The 25,262-nt window shown below is 38.5% G+C and overlaps 1 long non-coding RNA gene across 1 annotated transcript in view; it reads right to left on the bottom strand.

Moving 5' to 3' along the window:
• The window catches only part of LOC142041400 (uncharacterized), a 342,669-nt gene that overhangs the window by 190,784 nt on the left and 126,623 nt on the right, over window positions 1-25,262 (bottom strand). The window contains exon 2 of the long non-coding RNA XR_012653466.1: window positions 2,069-2,143. This is a non-coding gene — a long non-coding RNA (uncharacterized LOC142041400). The remainder of the gene's footprint in view (window positions 1-2,068; window positions 2,144-25,262) is intronic.

The raw sequence follows: 25,262 nt of genomic DNA, 5'->3' as shown, positions 1-25,262 counted from the left end.
AGTTTCACACATTACATGTAAATTGCCAGATATCACAATGCTGCTATGAACTGGTAATTCAGAAGCTGTGGATTTAGTTCAACAAGGAATGATATTTTGTTTTCTCACACAGGAATATAGAAACATCATCTGAAATGTAGGCATATGCTTTGAAGTACAGAGTAAGAGCAAAAGATTCTCAGCATCTGCTAATAACTGTTGGGATGCTTGGGTTAGATCTTGGATATAATCTGTCAATTTACATCGATCAAGTTAGCTTACACTTCAAGATGTAATGAAATGTGACCAACACAATTAAACACAATAACATAATACAGCAGCAAAAATGCATTCTTGATGATAGTGAGTAAAGAAACTGCAGTTTTGGTTTAACTCATAAAATATTGCTTAATTTTTTGGAGTATTTTTAGCATACAACATGCTCTTTGCTGAAGGTTTTTGGGTGTTCTCATAGAAATTTAAAAGGGCATGACTAGGGCATTTCTAGCTATTGCAGTATTAAAGATTTAATTTGCAATTAAATAAGGAAAAAGAAACTGATCATCTGCAACTTTCTGTAAAGAATGTGTTCTACCATCCTATTAATACAGATTGCAACTTGTAAACTGTATAGAGGGTGCAGAGTATTGCTCATATTTAAACATATTTACACATACACAACCTTAGATAGTTTCATTATAGGTTATAATTGAACAATGACAGACTTCTTGACCAAACTTTCACAAAATCTTCATTGCTTTATTCTGCAGCCAAACCCTTAATGAACTTGTAAGTGGACATTGATTAATGTAGTAATGATAACCACGCCAACACCACCTGGAGAAGGCGATCCCAGACAACAGCAGCCAGCAAAACACAGCTCTCATTAATTCAGCTGTAAAAAGACTAAATCTACAAGATTCGCTTGGAAAACAGACAAGTCTTTTGTGTGACAGAAATAATCTGTCAAGATTTGGTCACATCTTACATATCTCCATTTTTTTTTTCTTTCAGTAAATACTGCTGATTTTCTGTTATTATGTGTATGTATATTTATGTGTAATCCTTAAAAAGTTTATTTAGGATATCTGAACACTGGTTCAGTTGTATAATAATGGCTTAATAATCAGCTGGTTTTCTGATCAGTAAATAAGTGACTGATGCAAAGAAAAGCAACATTCCTACATCTTTTTTCTCATACCAGTGTACTGCAAGCCACAGATGCGATGAGTTATACGGAAGACGGAGCAGGCTGCTAGACTAACTCCATGTTGTACCTGCTGGTGGTAATGCCACCACACAAAGTGTAAGAGGTTGGTAAATCCATTTGTTTCTAAGTACTGGACTCCCATCAATCCTGTGCTTATCTTAGATTTAATCATTTGATTTGATTCACAGTGCTGCTTACAGCAAGGATTCGCAAAAGCGCTTACAAGAGAGACCCAGATCCACTCCTGCTGGGTTTTGTTAGTATTTGTGCACTCCACTCCTTTAAAAAGCTGCAACTTTATGTTTGTGACTCCATGCCTCCAGAAAGTATATAATTTTATCTTGATACATAAACACTACCTATTCAAATCCAAGATATACAAGAAAATGCACCTCGCTGGCAAACAATGCAGCCTAGATATCAGTCCTTAAATTAGTTGTTGGGTGGGTGGAGGGATCAAAAGCTTGTAAATCCCGTATGTCTTATTTTGTTTGAGTGGGAGTTAAGGGTCCTAGCTTACACAAGTGTTCAAAATCCAGATTTAGATCCTCAGGCCTTAAAATTCCTGCAGGGTAAATTTCTTTACAAAAAGAATTGTTTTCTGTAGAAAGGCAATCTCTTCCCGCAGGCTGGTAAAATTTAGATTTGTGATGGCATCTCTAACAACAAACCAAAAAGCCCACAGGTGCTTTTTTAGCTAAATAAGCTGCTGTAACAACAAAGTCTTTATAGCATTAAAAATACAACAAAATAACTTGAGTTTCTAAAAGAAATATTAATAAAAAAGTACAGAAAGAGAATATCAGGCACCACATGTTGAGCCATGAGAGGCTGAAAGACTATGAAATTGTACAAAATTTGAAGTTATCTCTTTCTTACCTTAATTACAGCTTTTCACCAATGTCCCAGAAGCAGAGAACATCCCATGTTTCAAAGCAAAGAAAGATATCCATCCTACAAAAAACAAAAAAGAAAAAAAAGAAGAAATTGGGAAAAGCCTGCAATTAAAGAAACTTTGTTTCTCTTGTACCACACTGGAATTAGAAAGTAATACTGAAGTCCTGTTCAGTGCCAGAGGAAAGGGGAAAGGAATTTTAATTATATTTGCGATGAGGAGATCATAGTCATGTGAAACATTTAATGAGCGTTAAACTGAGAAGACAACGCAACAGGACTGAAGGCCCTTCTTGTGTCACTGATTCAAAGAGCTTTTAGAAAGTCACCATCTTTTAATATCATTGATTTATGCAGCATTTTTTATGAGCTGTTATTCACATGACACAATTCAGTACACTTTTTTTTTAAACATAGTATATTAGACTATAAAACAAATTGATATATTTGCCTGCAGTAAGGTCTGTGAGCCCCTATTCCTTGGCCAAAATACAGAATTAGTGTTATATACACTCAAAAGAAAAACCTGGTCCTGATATACATAACTGTATTAAAATATATCTTAAAATACGACTGTTCACCTTTCCTATCTATCCCATTTCTCATCAGGCCAACAAAGATATTCCGTCCACTTAAGGCTGTAATACCTAATATTCAACACACACACGCACATAGTACAAATATACATATAGTTATAAATATATACATATATACATTTAAGATGGTAATATGGAATGGGAATGTAAAGCCAAAACATTTAACTTCAAACCAGGACCCTTCTGGTATCATTGCATCTTCACAAGCTGCTAAACCACCACAGGAGATGGTCTTGGTACAGGAACAGAACAGAACAGAAGATCTGATACATCATTTTCCCAACTCTTTTTGATAATATATATGAGTGCAAAGGAGAGTGGAAGAAGGATAATCTTCCAGCTGCTTTTTCTACTGAACAGACATGAATCAGTGAGTAACCAACTGCCTGCTCTAGGACCACAGATGTGAAGAGGACAACAAACTCACCTGCCTACAGACTCACCTGCTTTTAACAGTTCTTCCTATATTCTGCTAACTTCCTTAAACAGACTGATCATTTTTGATTTTGTGGAGCATAAGAGTATTTGCTGTTTTCCCTGAAATTCTCAAAGCAGAACCTGGTCCCTTAGATTTGGCTATTTGCAGAGCCAAAATCATAAGAACTCTTAGCTCCTAAGAAGTCCTAGAAATGATACAAGGCCATCTGATCACCAGATGTTGTCATGTGAGGCTGAAATGGGAGATTTTGATGCTGCTGACTCTGACCTAAATCTGATCTGGGACTTGGCCTCAAACCTAACCATCCCAGTGCATGAGCTTTCGTGCTTATCTAAAAGCAACCAAGCTCTCTCAGTAGTTTAAGCTCAGTCACCGCTGTCATAGCAATGCTGGTTGCACAAAATAAATTCACAGGTGAAGGAGACTTCTGCAAGTAGTTGGCTCTAGCTTGTTCTGTCCCTGTTTCCCAGCTGTTATGCTTTAAGCAGCAGGCTATTGAAACCCAGCAGTGACAGTGAAAAAAAAAAAGACAAACTGCCTGAAAAAACCAGCAGCTACAATTTACAGTGACAATATTTGTCACTGAAGTTTTGTGGATTGTCCTTCACACTTAAAGGGGCAAGCCTACGTGTTGCCTTTGCCTTCAATAGGAAGGTGATGAAGGTAAAAAAGATGAACCAGAAGAGAAAATGTGTCTAGAAAATGAGTTTTCTTCTAAAGAAAAACTGCAAATATTTTTTTCCTTCTTATAATTTGTGCATTTATCTGAACAAAATTTTAGTTATTTGAGTTTTTATGCTGAGTTCTTCATATTTACACTAGATATATGAATTGTGACTATTATTACTTCTCCCTCAAATTAGTTGTCTGGAGATCAGGGTTCACTGAGTAAACTCAAAAAAAGCAAAACCCTGATATAGTCACATGCTAAGATAGTACTAATACACAGTACATACCAACACAACCCATAGAAACCCTTTTTCTTGAGGGCATTTGGCCCCAATTTCCTCCTACCAGCATTCACATGGTTACTGAATTTTATTCTTTTATTCATTACCTGAAAAGAAGCAATGTAACATTTAGGAAAATGTGTAAGCCAGAAAACCATCTCAATAAAATGTATTATTTACCTTGCCCTAACACAGTTCCTAAACAATAACAAGAATAGGAACATACAGTTATGAATGTGATAGAGTTATAATGATTTAATGAGTTGCAGCTTGTCAGTTGAGTTCCTGTGAATTACTGTTTGCATGATTTTCAGCTCTCCTCTCCTTGCAGGTTAATGTAAAACTTCAAATGTAAGAGAAGATGCTTTAACTAAAATAGCCTGACTTTGTATTCAGTATGCTACAGGTGAACACGCTGGCAGTTATGGGGGCTTAGCCCAAGAGAAAGGTGTATTTTGTTAAGGCAATGTAACTGAAGTCTGTACCTAAAGGAAACAGTTTTTTATTTCTTTTTCATCACGGATTTCTGTGAAACTACTCTAGCTTACACTAATATGAATGAAAGAATTGGATGAAAATGACTTATGAAATCTAGGGGGTTTTCCTTCTTTAATTTCTACCATTACATTTTCTTCTCTCTAATTTCTTCTACTCTGACAGCGCTTTTCTCTTTTGACTTGCTCTTAAAAGTTGACCTTAGCTGCTTCTCACACTGCAGGGACTACATGGCTGTGCACCAGTTTAATGTTAATGAGTAAAAAGCTCTAAAGTCTAACAATAATTAAATGGGCATTTGCAATTGATGAGCACTTGGGGGAGAATGCTCTTCTTTAACTCAGAGAAAAATCAAATTCTTGACCTGGGTTTGGAGCAGGAAAATATGAAAAATAAAATGAAGAAAAAAAAAATTCTATTAGAGCAGCTGAGAAAAAACCCCAAACAACTAAATATAGTAATTTTGAAAACTGCTGCTTAAACTTCTTGTTTTACCTGCAGCTGTGGAGTCCTCCCTGGAACACAAGACAGTCCTTCCAAGGATTTGCATTCACACATAATAGCAGAGTTAAAGGGGAGATGAGGCATTAATTATATATATAAGAACAAGCATGCCAGAACAACCCTGTCTTTACAGGGAAAAAAGGCTACATACGGTGCTGAATTTAATTACCCAGAAAAGTGGCAAACGCCTAAACACTGTCTCTGATTTCATTCTTGCCTCCTTGCTTCTTCTTCCGATCCCCCTGCTAGGGTAGTCCTTTCCTCGGTGAGGCTTCTTGTCATGTGGTGAGGAGGAATTACCAGGGAAATCATGGTGAGACTGGACTAAGTAAACTGGACTTTGGTCATTCCTCTCCTTTTCCCCAGGTAAAAGTGTAGGGCATAAAAAAGTGCCTTGCTGATATGTCTTTCACTTCTTTTGTACGGCAGTAAAATATATGAATTGCTCTACCTTATACTGAATTTTACAAATCAGAGATTATAGGGTGCTCACTCAACATAGCCTGCAGTACTTATCCTACCTCATGAGCCCCGTAAGATACACTTATGAGAAAAAAGAAGAAACGAATGTGGCATGTTTCATGCTGTATGAGTCAAGTTTTCATTTGATGATCCCTTTCCATGACTCCCAGATAACACTTTTTCAACACAGTTGAATCCTGTGATTAATTTACAAACAAACTGTGCCTGCCGTGAGGTCTTGGCGTGAAACAGAAGCTCCAGCATTGCACAGCAGCCAGGGAGTGTCTGCCCCAGGTTCTGCACCATGGCTGCAACCCTGGTTGATGATCCTTCCTGACTATATGACTTATTTTAGCATGTCAATAGGGGGAAAATCCTATCTTCTCATCAGCTGCCCTATGGTACAGTACGTCACTATGGCTCCACGCTCAGAAATCTTTATTTAACAGAAAACATTGACAAGTTTGCTTGCTACTACAGGGCAAATTACTTCGAAACATATTTTGAGTTCTTTCCCCATAAGCCTCAACTATATAGGAAAATTCAGCCAGCTAGCTACAAGAGGAGTCTGGAAGACATTAAAAATGCTGTTTTTTCCATCACGATATTGGATAGATGGCAAATACCAGCCCCAGGCAACCACAGTGCTTGTAAGAAGTACATTTTCCCAGTGTGTTTTCCAATTTTTTTTTTCTTAATTCTCTTTGGAAAGTTGAATGGATCTTACATCTCCAGGGAGCAACTTTCTCTTGCTAAGCCATATGTTGAAGTCACAGCCCATCTATTTTTCTGTTATCTCTGCTATGATGTTTTCAGTTTGGTAGACTATAAAATAAAATTAAAGTGGACGTCTCTAGAACATCCAACGTGATTTTGTCCATAATGCAGATTTTAAAAGATCATAACCTTTTATCTGATTGTTGTGTGAACTAAAATCATCTGTTTACTTAACTTTCTTTTGCAATTTATTTTTCTTCATAGTCAGATCAACATTTCCTATTGCATTGCAGTTCTCCACTACATTATACTCTTGCTGCTCCAGTTTAGTCACAATCATTAGTGGATAAACTCCATTACAGATGCTTCTATAAGCATCTCAGTGGTGAAGCTGAAAATCTAGGTCAATTTTTTCACTGAAAAGTGAATCAAATTTCTTTCTGATGATATTGGAAAGTGTGATAGAGAAAAACTCTACTGTGTACCTTGGTAAACTTCAATAGACTCCTAAACCTTGATCAGCATTACTAACCAATAGCATGAAATCACACACTTCTGTGTGCAGCACCTGCTAATAAATGCTCATCAGGCTAATGCTTCATTACAGGTTGGGGCTTATCAACTCTAGGAACAACATGCCACTCTCATTTACCTCTGGGTACTTTCAAATTCTCTCATCTCTATGACAGTGTGACCAGGCAGGAATGTGAGACAGAATATACCCCCATGAGCCTATCTCATGGGGGAATTACATAAGTAAATGAATATCACTGAAAACACGGATTTAAAAAATCCTAAATAGGGTGTTAAAAATCCCCTGCTCTCCTGTGCAGTTTCAGCAGCTTCCCTCTTTTATGCTCTTAGTCTGAATATCTTAACAAAAATAGCATTCCTACGAGGCCACTGTGTTTCTGGACATGAAATCACTATCTAGCGTTCATAGTGCTTTATGGAGGGCAGCAGAATAGGGTTTGGATTTCATTAATTTCACTTTTAATACTACTATCTTGCCAAGCAGCTTGGCGAGTTGTACAGGCCAGCACTGTTCTGCCTTACATTTGCAACCTTTTAATCCTCAGTCAGTCCCATAGGAGCAAGCAGACGCATATGAAACCTTTGCTATTACTCAAAATGAAGACAGGTTATGCAATCAGAATTACTGATACATCTGACGCTGCCTAGCTTTTAGGATAATCTTCTGGTCAAGTAGGGTGGTTTTCTTCTATTTTTGTCCTCATTGATGGTATAATGTCAGGCAAGGAGCACAACACCACTGCACCTCGGCTTCTTCCTTCATAGGATGGGTATGAGGCAGTCTCCCTGCTCTCCTTTGTGCTGTTCTTTAAGGTCTTCTGATGAAAGGTGCTAAAATAAGCACTATGTATTATTCATATATTAATTCGCTCTGGCATATTGGTTTCAGGAAACTTCATTTAAGTGCTCTGGGAAATCAACATCAAAGAAATGTGGAGTTACACACAGTGAATACGCTCAGCAGTGGAGCAGGCCAGGCTTGACACAGCTCTGAAAAGCAAATAAAAACTCAGCATAGAAACTCTGTAATCTCCTTATGACCAGAAAAAGAACAAAAAAAAAGGCCCTATAATAACTTTTCTACAGCTTTTGGGGCAGTCTTGTACAGCTTAGTAGTGAATTCGACCCTGTTAATAGAATTTTGTAGGGCAGCCCAAAATATTTATGGAGATAATTTAATTGAGGAAGTGATGGTCCTGGACAAAACATTAAGTGATTAAGAGCCCCTGAGTTCCTTGGCTTTCAGCCTGTTTTTTGGGAATTCTTAAAGAATTTTGAGATGCTGCTGATCTCTTTCAGTCTTCAAAAGATCTCGAGAGGGACACCCAAAAACTGACTACTCCAAAGTCCCACATCACTTCTGAGACTGCGGAACAAACTACCAGCACAGGATTTTTTAAAAAAAACTCTTCCTTATTCATTCACCAGGGTTTTCATTAGGAGCATTTATTTAACCATTTTAAAAGCAAATTAAAATATGTATATATCTGGTAATATTTTTTGGTTTTTCCTCATTTCTCTCCATCACTTTGACCGACTGTTTTCATATATGCATATAAAATGAAAGACTCTGAACTCTGGGGGTAAAAGTAGAATTTCACCAGGCAGCACCAAAATATTCCCAGAAAACTTTATAGCATAATTTCCTGTAATGAACCTTGAAGCTTAAACTCTCGATTCCGTAAACAAAGGCAGTATATGTGCACTGAGGGAAGACAATTCATAGTAATTTTGTCAGCAAAATTGTTACAGTAAAGGCCTAAGCAACACTTCATCTACCTGTCACTTGTCTTGAAAGGGCAGATTACTTTTTCCTCAATCTTGGCACATCCAATTAAGGTAGACTTACAAGCCAGGCAGGTGTAAAGTGCAAGCCAGCACTTGTTCACATTAGCAATTATCAATGGAAAAAATACATAAGTGCTGAGGCTTGGCACAACAGTTACCCTGGCAACCGTTAGCACTCAGAGCCTCAGCAGAGACTAACATGACAGTTTGACATCTTTTCCCATAAAAAAGATGATTGCATTCTTTCTTTCTCGCTCTGTTTTTCCCCTTTCCCTCTTTTCGTGCTGTTTTTTCCGAAGCTCTCTGCAGTGACCCTGCCTTGTTTAACTCTAGCCGCTCGCCCGCCAGCATGTAGGGTGCCGAAGGCAGCTCCCCTGCTTTGCCGGCCAGTAGAGCATCCTCTGTGGAAACCAACTGTGTTTGCTGTTTATCTGGCCAAGCCTGAACAGCAGCAAGGAAGGGTGGAGAAGCTGCATTAGTGCTGTTGACCCAAGATAGCCAGAGACCTGCTGGCCAAGACAAGTTCACTCGATCTTATCCTTTTTTAATGCCGATAATCTGGAATATCCAGCAAGGCACACCTTTCTTCTGTGGCAGCTTGCCTCAAGATACTGGCCCCTCTCACTTCTGCATGGATGTTTGCAAACAGTTCTCTCTTTATTCACTGACTTCTCAAAAAGGAAGAGAAAGTCAACCAGGAAGGTGTATGTATTTTGTGTATAGGTGAAAAAACCTCATCCTCAGTTCCACCAAAGAACTCAGTCCAAGCAAGCTCTGCAGAAAGTACAACTTCAGAACATACCCAATTGTCCAGCCCTTGAGGACAGAAGAGCTTGAAGAAGGCTCAGCATCATTTTGGATTAGGCTTTGTTCTGCGGGATGCTTGTGGAGTAAGTTGTTTGAACTTGTTGACTGTGTTAGCTGCCAATTCTGCTACTTCTATTTGGCATTTTTATGTCAAATAGATTTAAAGAGTGATATGCCTACATCAAAATTTTGTTAATTAGTGACTGTTTCAGTTAAAGTTTACCTGATTTTCCCTTCACTGCTGCTTGGGAGCTATTTCTTTTTGTTGTTTTTTAATGGCCCCTTTCTAGGCAGTCTTTTGACATCCATTGTTTTCCTTCAGACTTACTTTCTCTTTAATTTTGTTCACATCCTTCAATTTTAAAAAGTTAAGTTAAAATCGTAAAGATCTAGGTCTCATTTAGTTTTCTTTTCAGTGGTTTATTTTCTTCCCTCCCTTGACGTATGTCATTCCTGCCCTTCCGCTCATCGTGTTCTCACTCACTGACATCTCCAAATTGAGAAGACTGGAAGGGCTGGGGATAGTTATCGTGTTTTCTGTGTGGAGGAAGAAAACATTTGGGAAGCTGGGTATACAAGAAAAGGTTTCATGGTGAAATTGAGCCAATAGTCTGGTCCTTAGTCTTAAATTCTAAACAAACTGAACACATATTCTGAAAGATATGCAGAAAATCAAAGCAAACATCTCCCAGCGTTTACAAGAAAATTCTGTATTTGCTTATTGTTGCATATACTGCACCCTTAGACCTCACAGAACTCAAAAGAGTAGGTTTTGGCTGCGGAATAGCATTGACCTGAAAATTCAAGGTGTGGAGCCAAATCTTACTGCCTATGTTCCTGTGATCTGTTCCCACGGGCAAACAGAATCCGTGGTGTAACTTTAATTCTGTCAGCAGGATGAAGGCATAATAAATAACAGTAATAAACATTTTACAACATTAAACAAACTTTCACAGCTAGTCAATCTGACAATTTTGACCAGCATTAAATTTACTGGAATGTTTCTAATCATGAACAAGAAACAAAGTCATACTTCCTCTGGTACAGTTGCACTGATTAGAAGGGTGAACCAACAAACATCATTACTGCTTTTAGATTCTGTGACTAACAGAAACTTGTCCCTTTCCCTGCTATTCTGTGGACTACATTGCAATCTCTTCCACAACAACATAATTTAATTTAAAAATCATGATGTTATAAGTACTTGAGAAGCAGTTACAGCCATTCAGTCAGAGAAAGGTCATGTTAACATAAATATTGAAAAGAATGATAATTAGGCAAGAAAAACAGCAAAACACATTAAAGAGAAATGAGGCAATTTTTAAATGTTAACATCTCAATTCAGAAATGTTTACACTACATTTAATGGTTCCATTTTCAATGAGCATTCCAATAAAAAAAATTACAGAGCAAAATTATGGAGGAGAATTACAACCAAAAATGACACTGTATATGTTTTACCATCTTGAGAGAAAATGAATTGTCTGAACCTTGTTAAACACAACAGAATTCAAATAGTCCAAGCATGACTTACTGCAGAATAAAGCAAAGTAATCTCTTATTAAGAGGAATGTACTTAATCTTTTTATGATAGTTCATAATTTAAAATTCTGAATATTTGAACTCGTTGCAAAATATTTAATTGTTTCTATAAGTTATCCAACCCATATGGCGCTGGATAAAGGTAAGAATGCCACAGCACTATTAGCAATTTCAGAGCCTGAAATACACTCTGGCTGCTTCTCATAGTGTTGTTTCCCACATACTCCAGCCTTGATATCAAGAAACACACACTTAATGACACTTTTAAAACTAGCAAACAGGCTAAGTTTATTGTTGTTTCAGGGTAACTTCCAACTTAGAGTATATGCTTTTCAAGTTTAATTTTTGAGGGATGGTATTATCTTACTTAAAAATATTACAAGAAATCTTAAAACTTTTATCAAAAGATACCTAGTTTTCCATATGCTCAGTTGATTTTCTTTTTTTCTTTTCTTCTCACTTATGGCTGTTACCATTTGCATATGTCCATTTTAAAAGAAATTTTAAAGTAAAAAGCTAAAATTCTCTCCCAGGAAAATGTGAATCATTTTCCAGTTAGGTTTGTTATCTACCTAGACACCACAACCAGAGAGAGTACCACGCTAATATAGCAGTAGCATGATACAGTCCCCAAAACAAGGTCATTGTAATACAGCTAAACAGGGATGAAAAAGTAAAAGGACAGACGGAGGAATAAAGAAATGGGCTTGTAACTTCACTTTTTTTTGTTTTATTCTCAGTGTATTTGCCACAATATAAAGCCACACAGTTTAACCTGCACAATTATCATGTCAAGGAAATACTTGTGGTTTTGTTTATTTTTGAGTCAAAGGGAAGGAGAGATTGGTAACACAGAAGTCAGATATTAGGAAGAAGTGATTAAGACATTGTGAGAAGGGACAAATTTAACTAAGAATTCCTCCTTTAATTACAACCTCCTACACCCTTCTTTAAAATGCAAATGAATCTACTTAAGTGAATTTACTGTAAAAGGGCTGTCATGTGAGACCACCTTTATTTGCAGAGACCTGAGAACCTGAAATTCAAAGAATAGCAGAAGAGATTTCAGAGAGCTTAGAGCTCTAAGTGTATATAAAATAACTTGACAAAAATGTGTTCCTGTGGTTTTCATTTCCAGGGGTCAGGCTCTTTTTCCCTCATGCAGCATATCTGCCAACAATATAATGTCAGCAGACATCAGTATGGGCATCACAACAGGAGCATGAGAAAGTTGCTCACCATTGTTGTAAACAGCAGGGCTGTGATTCTAGCAAGAAAAATCCTGGATATCAGAAAGTCCAGCTACCTGTAACACTTCTTACCACTTTTCTCTCTAAGCTCTTGCAGCCGAATTTTATCCAAAAAAAAAAGGATAGACAGAAGGTGCACAAAATTATAACAAACTTATGTGAAGCACCAGCAGCAGAAGCAATAAAAGCCATATCAAAAGTGAGGCTATATTTTTCTGCTTTTTGGTGCAAATATAGCTACTTACCCAGCATTCATCATTAAGAGTATTGTTGGGTCAGTTTTCAGGTTACCTAAAGGCAGACCTGCTGTGATTTCTGTAAATAGGCCATTAGTTTACAAGCAAAAAGCTGATTTTTGCATTTAACTAGATTATGTCTCATGACAAAACATCTATCTGCAGAAAGTTTACCAAAAATGTACTTCTATGAAAGAAATTCAATCCCAGATTTCTTAGTGTTACCGGTACTGGGAAATAGGGTATGTGAAGTCTGTCCCTGGGAAGAACTGGAAAAATAAAGCTTAGTAGAGAATAGCATAAAAAAAAGAAGTGCCAAGAAATTATTCCTTGATAACCTACAGAAAGGAAGCAAAAAAACCATTCCTGGTCTATGTTTGGGGCCTTTCTGTAAACCTCTCTAGGGGAGATGCCACAGCCTCCAGAGCAACCTAGTCCTGTGTTTTGCTTTTATGTTAGAAAGTTCTCCCAAAGTTTCACCCAGACCTCTCTGATGCAGTTGAAGTCTTTGCTTCTTACTCTATTCAGTGAGGACAAAGAGAATGTTTTGCTCCTTTTCCCTTTGAATGTCTCTTCTGCATATTTGGAGATGATTATTCTGTCTTCATTCAGTCTTCTTGTCTCTAGACTAAACAGTCTCAACTATTTCAGGGATTACACTGATTTCATAATGTCTGGTTGCCATATTTGGAATTTGAACAAGCTCAGCGGATGTATAATGATACTAGGTTGACCCAACAGAGTCTTTAAAATGTAAATATGCTTTAAACGTTAGTATTTGTTGATTCTTGCAGAGGAAACTCCTGTTGTCTAATGCCGATAAAAAAAGCAAGGAAAAAAGTGTGTGAACTGACATGAGTGACACGGGCCAGTGGTTTACCGTATAAAATTAGTGAGTCAGACCTATTTTTGTTACTTATCAGAGGTCAGCCCTTTGGGTGCTATCATTCCTTAGCTCAGAAATGTTTGATGACCAATATACATGCAATTTTCAAAAAAGGAACTATTCTAGATCTTTCTTTTGTGTGTTCCTCTATTTCTGGTATAACAACCATCGTAAAAACTCTTGAAGAGCGGCATATACCTCCCTCCTGAGAACTGGGTTGGAGTGATGATACGGACCCTTAAAACCTTCGCTTTTATGCTTATTTTAAAATCAGGATTTGGTGTCTGCACAAGCCATTTGATATGGGGAAGCTGCCTTTTTCCAAGGGGATTGACTATGCAAGCAACAACTTAAATCTGTGAAAATGAATCAACTGAGTCAGCTGCCGATGACTGCAAAAATGGCCTGGATGCCGTTCACTGTTACCTTTTCAAGCAGGAGCTTGAAATTAGGAGAATTATAGCAAAACTGTCATTGAGGAGAGATCGACTGCCTGGAATTTGCAACGCAAACCTATTCTTATCCCTTATGCAGGAGAAAGATAAGTGGGGGAAAAAAAATAAATTAACAGCCATGAGAGTTCTCTCCCAGCTGCAGTTTCATCTTGTTTATTGTGGCTATTTATTTATATATATATATTTAAAAGCTTAAATGATTTGTTAGCTATGCATCAAGCTAACCCATATAAATGCATGTTTTATTGCAGCTGCTACAGCTTTTAATATTGTTTATTATTATTCTCTTAGCACCTAGAAACTAGTATCATGCTTTAAGGTCCCACTGTGCAAGTCTCTCTATGAGGAAGAGAGACAAGGGCAGTGGCTGCCCCAGAGAGCTCACAACGTAGGATTTTGAAAGGATGAAGCACATGACCAGAGAGACATCAAGAGGGACAGGTGGGGCAACAAGATGATGTTGTGCTGGTTTCAGCTGGGATAGAGTTAATTTTCTTCACAGTAGCTAGTATGAAGCTATGGTTTGGATTTGTGCTGAAAACAGTGCTGATAACCCAGGGATGTTTTCGTTCCTGCTGAGCAGGGCTTACCCAGAGCCAAGGGCTTTTCTGCTTCTCCCCCCACCCCACCAGCGAGGAGGCTGGGGGGGCACAAGGAGTTGGGGGGGACACAGCCGGGACAGCCGACCCCAACCGACCCAAGGGATATCCCAGACCATAGGACGTCATGGTTGGCAGATAAAGCTGGGGAAGAAAGAGGAAGGGGGGATGTTGGGAGTGATGGCGTTTGTCTTCCCAAGTCCCCGTTAGGCGTGATGGAGCCCTGCTGTCCTGGGGATGGCTGAACTCCTGCCTGCCCGTGGGGAGTGGGGAATGGATTCCTGGTTTTGCTTTTTGTGTGTCAGTGCAGAATAGAGTACAGGGAGGGGTCTTTTTCTTCCTCTGCTTCTTCATGCTTTTTGTCACACCTGACCGTTGCTTTGTGGCTTCAGATAAAGCCCTGTCTTGTAACTGGCTCTTTGCTGGGCTCCTCACTACACCTGCACGGAGCCAGCAATGGAACGAGGGCAAATTACTTCCAATAGAAACAAGCTCTGGGTTTGCCTAGCACCACTGGGGAGTCTTTTGCACAGCCGGAGGAAAACATTGATACAAATACCTTAGATTAAAATTACCAGCATCTGTCTTGCGCTGTGAGTATCTATTCCCTATATGAAAAAATATAACATCAGCAAAGAACTACAAAACCTCCACAGCCTTAAAAGATCAAAGTAAAAAAAAGAAACGGATGTGTAGCTGGTTAACAAATGCAGACTTGAAAAGTAAGCACTCTAGCTAAAACACCTCATAGAAAATGCCTCTCATCTGCTCCATTTCTTTCATGCTGTGGAAGTTCTAGCCTGGATCCCTCCTTCCAGTTTGTCATGACACAAGAAGAGATGATTTATTAGCTACTCTTGACCTGTCTGAGTCTTTGTAGGTTAAAGCTAGCACCCTGGTTTCCAATGACTTTCACAGAAATGTGCATTCCCTATTTTATAGTTTCTGGTATAAAGTCTAGTCCGATGGCAGATCTGTTGGTTGGTGTTCAATGTTTTATTCAAAAGGATTTAGTATATGCCTGTGCATATTCTGATATCATCTATCTCAGTAAGCCATGCCAAGGTCTGAGATCAGCTGAAGTGGTTTTAGAGGTAGTTGATGGACAGAAAAACATAATGAGTGCTGCTAAGTTGTGTTCTCAATGGATGGGCTCCCAGCTATGTAATTTAATCCACTTTTTGTCACTCCTCTCACCTCTCCCCAGCACCCAGAAAGGGTTCTGATTCAACAAAATAACAAAACTGAAGTGCTGCCTAATTACACCCATTGTATGCTAACTTGTAGGATCCGTTGTTAAGGTCATCTGTTCAATGAGAGAGAAGGCAACATGAAACAACAGGCCAATGAGATCTAACTGGGGACCAATTAAACCTTAAAAATATCATCTGTGGTCCTGAAGGCTAGCATATGCCTTGGCTGAATAGCACAAACTATAGACAGAATCAGTACATTTCAATTTGGGTGGTTTTCCCCACAGGAAATGTTTGGCCAACATACTCTATCGAAAAAAGTGTGCTGCAAGTGGTGGTTGGGATTTTCCATCCTACTGATCATGCTGCCTCTAGAAGCCAAAAATACAGGGGCTGCCAAGAGTTGCATTTGTTATCTTATAGATGCTTATCATGTTGAAATATGCACTTTTGCAGGTTTATAGAGCTGAGGTAGTTAAAAAGGCACGCTGCATATTACTATTTGATTTTGCTTCAGTCAAAAGAGCCCATGTTACTCTGGAAACCAGAGGTGAATTTCAGATATCCAAAGTTAGGTATTCACATGCCGTATTTATATGTAGACAAGGTGTCTAACCCATATTCTCTGGAGATCCAGGCAATACACTCTGTGGAGTTGGTATTCATCTCCTAAAGCACACTCCAAACTGTGTCAGCAAGATAATACTCTGGATACCACAACTATCAATTTAGTTGCTGTAACTTCGGCACCTAGTGCCATTTTAGATGTTCTGGGCTATCGCATCTGATCTCAAGCAGCCATTCCAGAAAGGTGAACATCTCCCATGCACCCTGTGACAGGCAGGTGATTTCAGTATCAGAAAGCATGCTGATACCTGCACTTAGACACCTGAATTGTGTCTTGTCAATTGTATTGACTCTTCATTGATTGAAATGGTAAATATCTAGCATACAGGTAGACACTTGTCTGTACTATAGATACATAACAGACACCTGAAAGTAGTTTGCTGAATCTGAAGCTACACTAGGTGACAAGCAGAAACTGCTGTAGTTTATCATTGGACAAGACCCTCCACTTGAGTGAAATGGAGAGCCGTTTACCACCGGAACAGTTGAACAACAATTGAAACTAAGTGATAACACAGAAATTAAAAATATGTCAGTGCAATGCAAAAGGCAGATAGACTTGGGTGATATCTATGAATGACATTATCACAGCACTAGTGCTAACCTGAGGTACTTAAAATAAAGCCAAAACCTGAACCACTATGACCAGTCCATAGACAAAAAATCATCCAAAGCCAAATGAAAATAATGTTATTGACCAGTGAAACAGAAATTATTGGATGCTGCTTAGAGATATAGTTACTTGGACTGACCCTGCTGTGTCCTTGAAAATAACTGACTTTGCAGCAGAAGATGACAAAAAGGCTGTTTGAAAGGAAGACAGAATTAAACTCCTTGAATCCTCAACCCGTCAAAAGCTTTGCCACCAGATGAGTGTTTAAGTTTCTCTGTAAATGCACCTTTTTAAAACAGTTATGTTTATCCCATGATTTTTGTCTTCTCAGGATATAGCTGAATTATCATGGAAAATAGAAAGATTGTAGACAACTAGCTTAGGTTGGGCACCTGATAATTGGAAACTCGATTTAATTTTTTCACTCTACTTAGAGCATCTAACTTAGGGCTGGATCTCCATTTCAATGGATAATGAGTGTACTAGCACCTTAGAAGACTTAGGTGTCTGCTCCTTTGTGCTGCAGGTCATTGTCTGTCTGGTATGGATAATCTGTCAGGTAAGACTGTCTCTACCTCATGATGGTATTGTAATAGATAAATTTAAAGACATTGTGCAATGTATAAAGATTAAGGTAATGGAGACTACCTTGGCACATTAGCCAGGTGGCGTCATGAATGAATATGAAGATCAATGCAAATATCAGAATAGAGTTGGTTTTAAACTGGAATGTTATTTGACTTCTGCTGGCTATGGTAGGAGACAGAGATGTGCTGTCACTCTTTATTCTCATCATCTTGGTCTTTTTCGCACACTGTTCTCATTACTGTAAAATCTCAGCAACAGTTTTGGATTTACTGCCCACTTAAACTCCTCTGCGGAGTTAATCAGTTGACATTGTTGTCATTTTTGCTACTTTTTTTCTTGCCCTAATTCTGGGTCATCTGCCATTTTTGAAGCATCTGAGGGAGACTGGAAGGGAAGGAATATTGCATCTTCAAAGACAAGGCCCACAGCCATTTTTAGAGATCTGTATTATCTTGTAACTTTAATGGGGCAGTTCAGTTATGTACTCTCTTTACTCCTCCATATCCTTAGTGAGGCATACAAATGTTTGCCAAAGGGCTTTCCTATTTTCTTTGCTACTTTCCTTGGAATTACAAAGTCTAACATATTTAAGACCCAGTACTTCAACAGTTTTTAAGGGTTCTAATTACCTTGTTATCTGATCTTGGGCAATAGGAGATCTTTTTTACATCTTTGTTTCCCTCCAAAAAAAAATCTGCCTTTCTCTCAGACATGTTACTATAACTTGTGCCTCCTTTGTGAGTACAGATAAATAGTGGAGGCCCTCAGTGACATCAAGCTAAATTTTATTTAAGTCCTTCAGAGGCAGGGCAGAACAGAATTTTGCAGTATTTGACTGATAAGAGATGACATCTCATAGAGATGCCATTCTTCTACTTTCCATCTGGAAAGTCTGGAAATATACATAGTAATCTAGTACATATTTGTACTTTTTCATGTGGGTAAACTGTGTTGGACAAAGACATAAATGAGGCTCACAACAGCAGAAATCTATATTCTCTCCTATATCATTATTATGTATTTGGAAATCAGTCAACACAGACATCCCAAAAGCCAGCACACAAGTCCGTACATTTTTTGACCATCCCATGACACCCTATTCACAGAATGCCTGAAACTATACACATGCTAGAGATGCTAAAGTTCCTATTTTAGCTGATTAGTGGTGCAAGTTCAAAGCACACTGTTATAAATCACCATCGTTCATGTATTTTCTGGAATTATGTTTCTGGGAATGGTTTCAACAAAAAAGCAGCAATCCTGCATATAGCTAAAAGAGAAAAAAAAAAAAAGAAAAGATCAAGAAGAAAAAAACCCCACAACAATAAAAAAAATCCCCAACCCCAATGCATTTGCCAACTTTGTTCTCCAAAAAATTATTGTATACTGTTTTAATTTTGTTTTGCAAAGTGTTGGATTTGAGTTTGATAGATCCAACTCAATTCCCAGCCCTTCCCTTGTCATCATGTGTGACAGGGTTGTGAGACTTCTTCACTCTTCTGTTCTGGGAAGGTCTTTCCTTAAAGAAATGTCCTGGAGGGAAGTAAGGGCAGGGTTGTGACACACCATAAGAATAGGAGCCACAGCTAATTTGAGGTAGGCAAACACACACTTCTGTGGTCATTTTCTTTTTCTTTTCTTCCAGCCAGCAGGACATTCCAAACTTTGGGAGGTTTTAAATTTAACAGCTTTCATACTGTATTTTCAAGACTTGTCTCTGTGAATGGCAGAGCTCACAAAGCTTGGTTTCTTGGGGATTTCATCTTGTGGTAGGTTTGTTTTCCAACAAAATCATTGTGCTGCTGCCATGTGAGCTTGCCTTACTGCCCTCCAGGGAACCCTCATGGAAGAGAGGTTTGCCTAATGCCTTGGCACTGGGAAAATCTTCATTTGATGTTCATGACTTATTAGACACCAGAAAATTCACTCTGAGATCAGTGAGGTGCACGCTCTCTGCTGTCTGCTGGAGTGTGGATTGAGGCTGATGGTCTTCCTGTGATTAAAGCATTCGTGATGCCTTCTCTGTGCAAATCCTCTGGTCTCTAATAAGGGCTGCAGGACTTGTTTAAGGACACACAAGTGGCAAAGTTCATAGTCTATTTTGTTAGTTCGACTGATACCGTTAGAAAGAACAAAAAGCTAGCTTTTTAAATTGCCTGCACACTCTTTAGATCCAATACAGAGGAAGCTAACTTCAAAATAAGTACAGGTAAAGATAATTAAAGATTAAGCACAGTGATTGTAATCTGTTAAATAGTCTGAAGAAAAAAGAGAGTCCCGCCTGTGGAAAGTAATGAGAGCAGGAAGGAAAAGGATGATGCTGACTCCTGATAAATATCAATAAAATCGGGTATCATATGGGAAAGGATAAGTGGATGATGACTTTTAATTATTTCCTCCAACAGGGGAACCAGAGTGGGGCCAATGACAGAAAGAGACATCAGGTTTAAAAGCAAGCAAAAGTAAATACTTATCCATGTAGCATACAGTTACAATTTAAAGCTCTGTTGTAACAGGGCAAAAAGCATAACTGACTTAAGATACAGATGAGAGAAATTCATGTAGCTTTCAGAGATTTTCAGAGTTTGGACATGATCTCTTGCTTTGGAAGTTTCTAGATGTTGACAGTCAGAAGCTGGGAAGGTAATAATCCCTCTATACATGCCCTGTTTCTCACGTTCATATTTAGGTGACAGTTACTGCCTGCTTCTAGAGACAGGATTTTGGCTTGGTGAGTCCTGTGGTTTGACATAGGGTGATGGCTCTCATGTTCTTCAGTTAACAGTTTCGGTTAACAAAACAGTGAGAACATTGATGATTTCCAGCTCCAAAGTGCTCCGTGTGAGTGTGAAATGTTATAATTTAATGTGTGCTCTCATTTTAGTTGAGCCATGCAGCAGTACTGGCAAGCTCTCTCACAGCTGGGGGGAACTTGAATACCTAGAAATGTCAATTGGTGTAGTTATTCATTTTGCTTTCATCTTCTTGGGCTTCTAACACCTACTTCTGTCAATTTGGTTAGACGTGCATTTAATAGACATATCTTAAGTTAGCCAGAGAAGATGCATGACCTCTTCAAAGAGAAATTCTCTGTAGGTGGTCTGCCATGTTGCAAAATTCAATTAGCTGAACATCTCCACCATGTGAAATCAGCATATCCCCAACGGTGGAGGCACATCAACAGCTGAGCAAAGGAGAAAAGATGTCTCTTCCCAACAGGCAGGCAAGGAGGAAAAACAATAGGAAGATGAGGATACACCACCAGTGAGTGGAAAAAAACCCCCAAAAAACTTTAGTGATAGTAATGAAAAAGAGCTGAAACGATTTTCCATCAAACTACATGCACAACTGCAGTGAGGTAGCCTGGCACCCATCTTTCTGCCTCCCTCTTCTCCTCCCACCCACCGAGGTCACTCTGTCACTGGTGGCAGCCGCAGGTAGCAGGGCTGAAGATTATCTCCAATTTCTTGGTCAATCCTTTTGGCCCTTGTTGCTCTAGCTCTAACAACACATTCCCCTCCTTCACATCTTTCAACTACCTCAGCAAGTACTCTTCCTAAGTGATGTTACAAATATATTTAGCTACCAGCTACACACCATTTCCTTTTTTAGTGAATCTGCAGTCTTACCCCAATTTTTTAATTGGAGAATTCATGAGAAATTTCTTTGAACTTCTTTTCATTAGCATTTTTCACTCTGGAAATTTTGAGTAACGCTTTCCAAGATACTTTTCGGTAATGGAGCAGTGAATAATGAGAATTTATTTCCCTTTTCAAAAGTAATTAATAAACAAAGAGAAGGTACTGCTTTTCTACTAAATCAATAGATTAATAGAACGTTTTCTTCCTGGCAGCTATAAAAGAAATGTGACTTAATGTAATGCTAATTCTCAGAAAATAAAAAAAATATATTATAGTCACTTGAACTAATGTTACATGTACAATAGAGAACTGGGAGCAACTCCAGGATACTCTACAGGAAAACAATAGGTGTTGTGCTAATGCAGAGGTGCCCTTGTTTTTTAGAGAATATCTTAAGTAATATATCAATGTATGAACTATGCTTGCTAACTGTGTAATCAATTGGCTTTAATGGTCAATTCAGAAAAAGCCATCTTACACTTTCTGTGGTTCAGATGATGGAAACAAAAGTTGAGGCAAGGATAAACAGCCAAGCAATATATTTTCTGAGAACTGGAGGCTCTTCAGAGTATTTGCTGTGATTCCAGATGAAGTGCATGACAGAGGCTGTGCAGCAGAGGAGTTAGGGTATGGGAAGCATGAGGACGAAGACAGTTCAAGAAGAAAGGAGATAACAGAATCAGATTTTAGATATTCAGTGACCAGACTTTGATGTTAAAGCACACTAGAAAGAGGGTTTGAAATGAGAAAAAATGAGTTTGCATGGAAAATCTACTGCCATAGCACTGAGCGGTGTTAAAGGGCAAGAGGGAGAGAATACAATCTCTCCAGTCAAAATTGGAATCTTGAAGCAATAACAGGAAGCGGTCATTTTCAGTAAACAATTAGGGACAGGACTAAAGATAGGCTAAAAACAATTTACAAGCCATATGAACTAGAAAATAGGAAGACAAAGTGAAGTAAGAAGGAAAAGGAAATGATTAATTGTGTCCAGAAGAGAGAAAAATATTATATAATAAAACCACAGCAATAAGAGTGTGTTGAGATATTTGGATTATGATTTTTTTTTTCCTTTTGAAATTCACTGTATACATTGAGAATAGTTCACATGCTTAGGTGTTAAAAATTGTTCCTGAGCAGAGTAACTAAGAGCTTTGTCTAAATTAACCATCAATACTTGACAAAGGGACAGAGACCACGCAGACAGATCCAGAAAATGCTGTAATCAGTATGCAGCTGTGCTACAAAGGCTGGCACACTGTTAGGATGCAAAGGGAGGAAGAATCAGATTCCCATTTGATGTGAGTGTAAAGGAGAAAAGTGAAGCAAGAACTCTGCAATTCGGATTTTTGTTTTTGGAAGACTAATTGTTTCAAAATCTTCTTGAATTACAACGTAGGAACAATAACAGTAAAAATCAAGTATCAGATGAGTAGAAAGGTTTCATCAAAAAAAAGAACATACAATGCTCCACTCTGATTTTGACTTCTTTTCATTGTATATTAAAGTACAAAGTAAAATTGGAGAAGTGAAAAAAAAAAAAAACCAACATATTTTGAAGTGGAAAAATCTAAGCACTCCAATACTGTAAAACTGAAACCTTTTCACTCACCAGTGTACCTCTCCCTCTGCGCACTGCCCTTGCCCTCAGCCCTAACCTCCCAGTGCTTATTTCAGAGCTAAACTTCAAAGGCAACAGAATTTCCTCTTGAACAGCCTGAAGCAGCTCCCTGCTCGCTCCTGGATGTCTCCAAACACACCTGGAGACATCCAACCTTCTCTGGTCATGCCATCAGGGACCCACACAACTAGTCAAAGCTTTTTCATTCTGCTCTGGTTCCCAGATGTCTGGATCTCTTTGAGCTTTAGCCTCGAATAGCTTCATGTTTCTCTTTACCTTCCTGTAAAATGGGTATTTCATAACCTACATGTAAAATGCCTGTGAAGGGAGAAGACAGCTACTCTTGTGCAATCCTCTCAGATTAGATGTATTGTAGGAGTAAAACATGATATGTACATGTACATGCACATGTGCATGTTGGACTAGATGTACACACGCACTGTACTCATTGTGTACCATCACAAAATGCTAGAAGTAAGGGCTAAATGACAAGAAAGAGGGAATATCACTAAAAAGATCCTTTTTGCAGATGAATGACCATGCTAATAAGTAACTACAAAAATCAGTGTTGGCTCTTGGACATGGTTGCCTGGGTGTCAGATCTGACTTCCACATTAGAAAATAATGTTAAAATGGGATGTGGAATAATGTGGGTGAAGACCAAGGAACCAAGATTATTTTATTGACTGCCCTAACAAAAAGCAACAGTAATTATGAAGTTTTCTATTAAAAAAGCATAAGTCTTATAGCAAAATTAAAAAGAAATAAGACAGGCAGACAGAAAAAGTATGTAAAATAGAAGTTGCTTTAGCCAATTGACCAGGAAAAAGATTTGAGAATTATTACCAAAAAAATCTCTAAAGTCTCAGCTCACTGAAAACTGCAGTGGAAAAGGCAAACAATGCGCAGGTTATATTTAGGGACCACAACAGTTATCAGAGAAGACAGTGGTTCTGCTACAATAGTCATTCATCACTAGTTTCCTGATAAAGCCAAGCTTTATCCATAATCAGTTGCCTCAACATACACCAAAAGTTGAGAAGCATTTCTAAAAGGAGACAGTGTAGAGCAGGCACAATTTCAGTCAAAATACTACATTTTAGAGAACCCAAATTACAGTGAAATATGTACAAGCACTGTCCCCATCCTGTTCTGGCTGAGGGAACTAAGGAGAGATTTATCCGTAAAATGCTGATGAAGGAGATTGATAAGCATGCACTTGGGAGGAAAATGTGCAAATTAAATCACCAGGAAGCTGCAATCAACCCAGCTGGGACTGTGCAGCGATAGGTGCTGGTCTCAGCATCACTTACTTTGCAGCCACCCCAGCTCCCTGATGCAGTTCTCTGTGTGTCCCCAGACGGCTGGACCGACAGCACTGGAACCAGGCTGGGGACAGGCATAAGGGGGGCAGCAGAAATTGGTGCCAATTTTTCCCCCAAAAGGTAGCAGAAGGAAAAAAATTGATAGAAACATGAAAACAACCTGCAGGTAAAGACAGCGATTGCAGAAGTTGCAACTCATCTACTTTCTATGTGTTTTTTCCATCACCACGTCATTTGTTTAAATCTGATCGGGACACTTCCAGGTCCCCACTTGAATTAAAATCTCCCTGGTTAGGAAAGCACAGGTGACCAGCCTGCAACAAGATAAATCAGGATATCAGGTATGGACTAGTGTATATCATGAACCTGAGCTGGTCACCAGAGGTGGGGGGATATACTCGTGTGTGTGTGTATATCTGCAGAAAAAGATACTCAAACCCCATTTTGCACACACTTGGCATTTAGGAACAGTGAGCCCCAAAATTAGAGAATAGGAAATTTTAAATATCAAAACATTGCAAGCAAATTCACACTGATGAGAAGAGATGATGAGCTGGATGCTAAGCAGTACTAATCTAAAGTGTGGAACAGGTTTCGTTTTATTCTTTTGGCAGTATGTTCCCCTGTTTCCATTTTAATGGGGATCTTCATATGTTCGTGCTTAAAATGATACAGCAATTCTTTTTTTCCCTCCTGCATAAAATTCTACTGAATTTACAAATGCAAGCAGAAAATTTAATTTTGTTCGCTCTCAGAGTAACAGTAATTAGACACAATCAGGAAGGATACAGTTGGGATAACTACTTTTGGGGGTATTTTTACTTATGCCTTACATCAGGTTATTACTCTTCAAAATTTCAGGACATTGTGGCAATGATGAAAAGTATTAGTTCATTCACAGCCCATTGGGTATTTTTACTTATCCCTTTGGGTATTTTTACTTATCTCTTACATCAGGCTATTACTCTTCAAAATTTCAGGACATTGTGGCAATGATGAAAAGTATTAGTTCATTCACAGACCATTGGATTAGGTGTTTATCCAAATCCCACTATCAACAAGATGGGGGGAATCCTCCCACTTGCAAGCTCGCTCATATCACACTACTTACAGGATCCTCTGACCACCACTTCAAAGCAGCCATCTACCAAGGAGGGCTGCAAAGCTGTTTCACAGTGCAAATCAACAGCTTCCAGCACTGCAGGGCAGGATATAGAAGCTATCATCTACAGCATTTTATAAAGACTTTAGGAAAGAACATTATTTTTTGATTGTTTTAAAAATGTCTGTTATGAGTACATCTAATTTTTT

This window comes from Buteo buteo, chromosome 18 (assembly GCF_964188355.1).
Source record: "Buteo buteo chromosome 18, bButBut1.hap1.1, whole genome shotgun sequence".
NCBI lineage: Eukaryota > Metazoa > Chordata > Aves > Accipitriformes > Accipitridae > Buteo > Buteo buteo.
The sequence above is the reverse complement of the archived record's forward strand: the minus strand, read 5'-3'. Positions and strand labels throughout refer to the sequence as shown.